At 34.7% G+C, this 6,724-nt stretch overlaps 1 pseudogene; it reads right to left on the reverse strand.

Moving 5' to 3' along the window:
- Positions 1 to 485: 485 nt before the first annotated feature.
- LOC104234129 (pentatricopeptide repeat-containing protein At2g21090-like) lies at positions 486 to 4,008 on the reverse strand (annotated as a pseudogene).
- Positions 4,009 to 6,724: the final 2,716 nt, after the last annotated feature.

Consider the following 6,724-nt stretch of genomic DNA (forward strand, 5'->3'; position numbering starts at 1 on the left):
GTTTGAACGACATATTTTATAGAATTTGTTTTTCTAACCTAAGAATGATGCTGACATTTGGACTAAATCGTGACTCTCTTAATAATATAATACCTTTAAATAAATGTATATTTTTAACTGTTTTAAAAGTAATAGCGAACAAAATGTATATTTTTTGTATACAAATATATTATGTACAAAAATATACATATTTTTGCCGCATCAACTTTTTCGGCTATATTATACATTTTTCGGCTAGCGAATGGAATTAATCTTATACATTTTTTCGGCAAACGAATTAAATTAATCTTATACCCAGTATTTTGGTATGTTTTTGCCGCATCAACTTGTAAATGTATGCTGAAAGCAGCAGCGAAACCCGCCTGAGTGAGAACACAACCAACATCATAATGCTAAAAGCTTCTGCTACAATTTCGTTTCCTTTACTTCTTCTTTCCTTTAAAGTAAACATAAGCATTCATCTAGTAAAGAGCATGGACGAGATGTGAGTGAATCATTCACGAGAGAATAATAAAATAGTAAGATACCATTATCTGACTAACAGAATGTGTTGTAACTATTCTAATAGATTAGTACAGTAGAAGAAAAATAACATTCAGTTGTTTCTTTTCAGTTCGAAGCAGCCACAAATAAAGCGACTGCTCTGTCTAGAAATGAGAGCAAGCTGCTCCGATATACGCTCCTTCCGTTAGGATCTTCATGGGTAGGGATGACAAATTCCAGCAAAATTCTGGTTATGATCTTTCAATACAACAATATACCATCCAGCACGCAATCATAGCTATCTTCAGCTACATTGTCAATAAAATGAAGCTATTGACCACCTGCCGACTCTAAATCCCCAGCGTTCAAAACTATAATGTTCTCAATCATGACAACTAAGAACTAATGGCGCTTCTTTTCTAGACTTGCTGCAACACGACGTCACAGTTGCTTCTGGATAGGCATTTTACCAGGGAAACCCCACCTCAAAAATCATTCCCAGGCACAACAGGCAAAAAATGTCAGCAATGCCCATACCAGCAGCTTAGACCTTAAGGCTGTTGGCACAAGAACTAACTTCAACCAATCATTTAAGTTCCTCAACAAATCAGAGGTGATAATTGTGAAGAAGCCCAGCGGCAGCCAAAATGGCATATAAGAATGGCTTGTTTTCTGGTGTGTGCTGGTTGAGAGGGTGGCCCATGTAGTTCACATCAAAGGCTGCTACCTCTAGCATCAAGCCCACCATGTATGAAACTGTATTGACAAGATTTGGATTAAAATCAGAGCTGGCTCGATGCATGCATTTGACATGTGCTTGCCAGCCATGTTAACAGGAAGAAAAATTAAGAAAAGCAGATGGATGGCAAATTGTCCTAGGAGGAAGAGGAAGACGCAGGAGCAGAAATATTCGTATTAGTTCGCTCCGATCAGGGTTGGAAGGGGATGAGCATGTGAGATAAACTGATAAAAACAATCAAACAATTAGGTACTATTATTGGCAATAATTTGGAATTCACTTCCGACTTAGATTTTCCAAACCTCAATTTTATCATTCAATCAAGGCATCTTTGCAATCAAACAATTCTCATAAAAAGGTACTTTTATTCTTGAATGCATCCAGAGTATGGGCTGATTCAAACATATTTGAGCTTTCACATTTTTATCGTTTGATGATTTAGCATAAACTAAATTTCTTCAAGTTTGAATCAACTATGAGATGTCAACATTTAGTCCAGTATGACAACTACAAAGGAAAAAAAGATGACTGGTTTTGATTTGAGAAATTGCCGTTAATGTACAGTGGATGGCCTAGGGAGAACACCTAAGGAAGATATTTCGCTCGCAAAGTTAGAGGGTGGTGGAGGTCTGGAGGAGCAGTGGCCCAAAGCTGTTGTTCATGCATTCTCTTGAAACAAGAAACAATGAAGCGTCCAGGTTAACTGAAAATACAGGACAGGCTGTTCCAGGGATCTCTGATCTTATTCTTATGGCAGAGACTCAAAAGAGACGGGACATTTAACAAAATTATGCAAGTGCAACTAGATAATGTTCAAATATTTCCACACACGAGATAAAGTATGAGCAGTTAACAAGCCAAAGAAATAATTGCCTGCATTAAAATTCACCTAAATTTAGATACACTCTATAAATACCGTAAGGTGTGCCAAGTAAACATATTTATTTTGCATACGTTTCAGTGATACAGAGGAGAAAAAATGGAAAGAAATTTTACCTTTCACTATCATGTAATAAATCATCATCTTCTGTCTTATCAGCTAAAAGTTGCAAAATCGTGAGTGTATCTTTCTCTAACGTATTCAACTGACTGCACCCAAAAGAGGGACGCAGTTTTTGCTCAATCTCTAACCAACTAACAGCCTGCTCTTTCCTAACATGTCTCTCATTCATAAGCTGTCTCACTTTCTCTACATTTTCCCACATCCCAAGTGCACCATAAATACTTGACAACAGCAAATATGCGGCAGGAGACTGTGGGTCCAGCTCTATTAGTAGTTCGGCAGCCATTCTACCCAACTCTACATTTCCATGAATCCTACAAACATCAAGTAAGGCATTCCAAATATGATCATCAGGTTCACAAGGCATCTTCTTTATCTGAGCTAGCACTTCACTAAAACGTCCTGCTCTACCTATGAGGTCAATTATGCATGCATAATGTTCTTCATCGGGAGGAACATTATGATTAGAAGTCATCATCTCGAAAAAAGAAAGGCCTTCCTGCACTAGTCTTGAATGACTACAAGCATTGAGAAGGACGACAAATGTGATTCTGTTTGGTTTCACTCCAATCTTCACCATCTTAAAGAACATTTCAATTGGCTCTTCACCCATACCATGTTGTGCTAATGCAGACAACATGGTATTCCATAATACTGCATCATGTTTGTTGCCCATCGTATCAAATACCCTCTTTGCAACTTCCAAATTTCCACATTTTGAATACATATCAATGAGAGAACTCATAACAATTGCATTAGGTCTTAAACCAGCATTCACCAGGAATGCATGTACTTGCTTACCATGCTTAAGTGATGCTATATCAGCACAAGCAGATAGACAACTACTAAACGTAAACTGATCAGGTTGGACCTGAAGCTTCACCATCTTTGCAAATAACTCAAGGGCCTGAAGGTTCATGCCACTATGGGAATAACCAGCAATCAAAGTCGTCCAAGAAACAGGATACTTCTCAGGCATTGCTTCAAACAGCTCCCTGGCTGACACCATATCGCCACACCTTGAATAGCCTGAAACCAAGGTGGTCCAAGCAAGAACATCTCTTACTCTCATTGCATCAAACAACCTTCTAGCATCGCTCATCTTTCCACATTTTGCATATGCATCAACAATCGAACTAGAAAGAACTATGTTAGATAAAAACCCAGCGACAAATACTTGGCAATGAACCTGCTCAGTGAGAGAAAAATCCCTGGACTTAAACAAGCAGTAATAACCCCAGCAAAGCTATACTCATTGAACCCAATACTTAACCTCCTAAATTCTCTATAAAACTTGAGAGCCTCGTTGAAGTACCCAAGCTGAGCATAAGCAATCACCATAGTATTCCAAGAAACAACATCTTTCTCGGGCATTTTGTCAAACAGCCTTTTAGCAGCCTTTACCATGCCTGACTTAGCAAAGCATATTATTCCAGGAATACAAATTTCTCGTAGTCATTTTATCAAACACGCTACGTGCTTCAATATGATGACCGCATTTACCACACACACCAATCAAATGATTGGCAAGAAAAGTAGTGGGGTGTTTCCACCCAGTGGTTTTGAGATGGAAATGGATCCATTTTCCTTGTCTATATGACTTTGAATTGGCACACTGTTGAATTAGAAAAGCTAGAGTTTTACTGTCTAAGCGAATGCCTTTGCGAGTTAGGATGTTAAGGTTGAGAATATTTTGGACTGAGCATAAATTATTGAGCTTCTTGTTTGTATTATCAGATTTAACTCCAAACCTGCGAGCTTTGGAAGGTAAAGATGAAGTGGGCACATGTCAGAATGGGTTGCTTTGATTCTATTTCTAGCAAAATGGGTAGTTCAAATTCGCGTCGGAGATGGAACTTCCGGCAAAATCAGTTCCCAACGTTGGATCGGACTGTCAGAAGCGATGACTGCAAAAGTGTTTCAAAAAGTAAAAATATGTTTTAAGAATAAAAATAAAAATAATCAAAATGGTCCTTAATGTATAGGGATAAAACTATTTTGGTCCTTGATGTAAACATCTTAACACATTATGATCCTTTATGTTTGCAAAATTTGATAAATGTTAGCCCAAATCCTAATAAGTAACCGAAAACTCAAACACTCGTTAAACTTGAACAATTTCGTAAAGTTGAAATTTCTCAAATATAGACTTTGTACGTGTTCTTATCCTACTCTTCCGTCCACTTTTATTTATCATATTTTATTTTTGAAAAAATGCATAAGTACCCCTAACTTATACCCGAATTTTTAATTACACATTTTTTTTGCGGGAATCTTATTACCCTCTAAACTTATTTTAAATAGAATTATTTACACCATTAACGCTGACAACCAAACTCTTGGCAAGTGGTGAGCTACACGCGCCCCACATGTATTTTTAGTACTTTTTTTAATTCTTTCTTCTTTTTCTTATCCTTTTTTTCTTATTCCTTATTATTCTCATTTTTTTTTGTTATTCATTATCTTTATTTTTGTTTTGGTCACCAGCGGTATAAAATGGTGGTCGTCGGAATTTCACAAACACCCTTTTTTCTGGCAAACTTTTTTTTCCGGCGAGAGATTTTTTATCCCAATCTAAGTGTTTTTGTTTTATAAATATATATATAAATTTTTTTGAAAGTGTAATTTATGTGTGGGAGGAAGAGCAAAAGAAATAAAAACGAATATAAGCTGAGAAAACTTTTTCCACTTAAAATTTCAATACATCATTTTTTTCGGCATGGGAAGGTTTTCCGATGATAAATTTTTTTCCCAAATCTTAGTGTATTTTGCTTTGCTTATGAATAGATCTTTTTGAGAGTTTAATTTGTGTGAAAAGAAAAATTTGGAAGAAAAACAGTCAGACAAAGTCGCCGGTGAATCAACATCCGCCTGAATTAGAGAAGAAACGGAAAAAAAGTAAAAGAAAAAAGACAAAGAAAAAGGAAAAGGTAAAAGAAAAGTAAGAAAAATGGTAAAAAAGAATAAAAAATAATGTGAAAATCGTTTTTTCTTGCTTCTCACTCTCCTTTGAGAGAGTGAAATACACACACTCTGTCACGTCAGCGATAAGGGTGCAAATAATTCTATTTAAAATAAGTTTAGGGGGGTAATAGGATTCCCGCAAAGAAAAAGTGTGTAGTTGAGAATACAGGTATAGGTCAGGGGTACTTATGCATTTTCTCTTTTACTTTTCGAAAGTCAAATTACAAAAATTTTGACCAACATTTTAACATGTATTTTTTCATCATATTGATATGAGAAAAATTACAAATTATCGTACTTTTCGTATAGTTTCCGAATATCTAAATTTTAATTTTAAAATATTAACAAAAATCTAATGCAATTTAACTTAAAAATTAGTCAAATTGAGTATCAAAAAACGAAACGTGATGAGTAAAAGTTAGCGGAGGAGGGAGTAGTATATTTATTATTTTACTATAACAGAAATTTCAAAGACCGAGTTGATAATTCAGCTCTTCTTGCTTTGGAATTCTTACATGTCAATTTTTAATTAATCAATTAGCTGTTCTTTCTCTATTTCTTCCAATTACATTGATTTATATTAGCGTGAGGGCCTATATATTAACCAGAATGATTCTCATATATTTCTCTTTCAATCAACATCCATTCCCTTTTTTTTTTCTCCAAAAAAGTCAACATGCATTAGCACGTCTTAGTTATTGGGTTAACAATTAAATATTTATATATATTTAATGACAAATACAAGATCTAAGCAAAAGTTATTGGGTTCATTCGAACCCGTAATTAGAATTTTACCTCCACTCCTGGTCTGCAAACTTAATTTTTGAAGATTTAGAGAAATTTAGAAAATATGATTTCAAAAACTAAAATAAAATTCAAACTTTAGTATCTCGAACATTATCTTATCATTTTAGCAAACAAACCTTATATGTTAGGAGGAAGTATTTCTAAATTAGTTTTGAGTAATTAATGTAAACTGGAACATAAAACCTCAAATTTTTGCGACAATTAGATATCAATAAGCTTATACCAGTACAAATAGCTAGCTCATTGTAAACGATATAGCATATTAAGTGCAAAACATAAAATTTAAAAACAGTTAAGCAAACATATTAAGTTACAGAACATTTTTAAAAAATTCTCTTAAATTTTTGTTCCTATTTTTAGATGACTAAAATATTGAAAAAGGTAAAACTGTTATTCCTATCACCATAAAAAAGGAAAGAGGCAGAATACTGTCTGTTTATCCTATCCTAAAAATATACTCTAGTATTCAATCAATTAACAAAGAAGAAACAAACCAAAAGTCAACACTTGGGCTAAAGTCAAATTGCCTATAACGGAAATAGGGTTGTCAAATTTGGTCAAGCCCAAATGATCCGTCCAACGTTGGCTTGGTTATTGACCCGGTTATTTATTGAACTCAATCTATCTTAACTTAACTCATCTCAAGCTATTTGATACGAACGCAGAAGTAAAATAACAAGAACACAAATAAAAAGATAAAAGATAAAGATTCAGTAGAGAACCAACTA

This window comes from Nicotiana sylvestris, chromosome 11 (genome assembly GCF_000393655.2).
Source record: "Nicotiana sylvestris chromosome 11, ASM39365v2, whole genome shotgun sequence".
Taxonomy (NCBI): domain Eukaryota; kingdom Viridiplantae; phylum Streptophyta; class Magnoliopsida; order Solanales; family Solanaceae; genus Nicotiana; species Nicotiana sylvestris.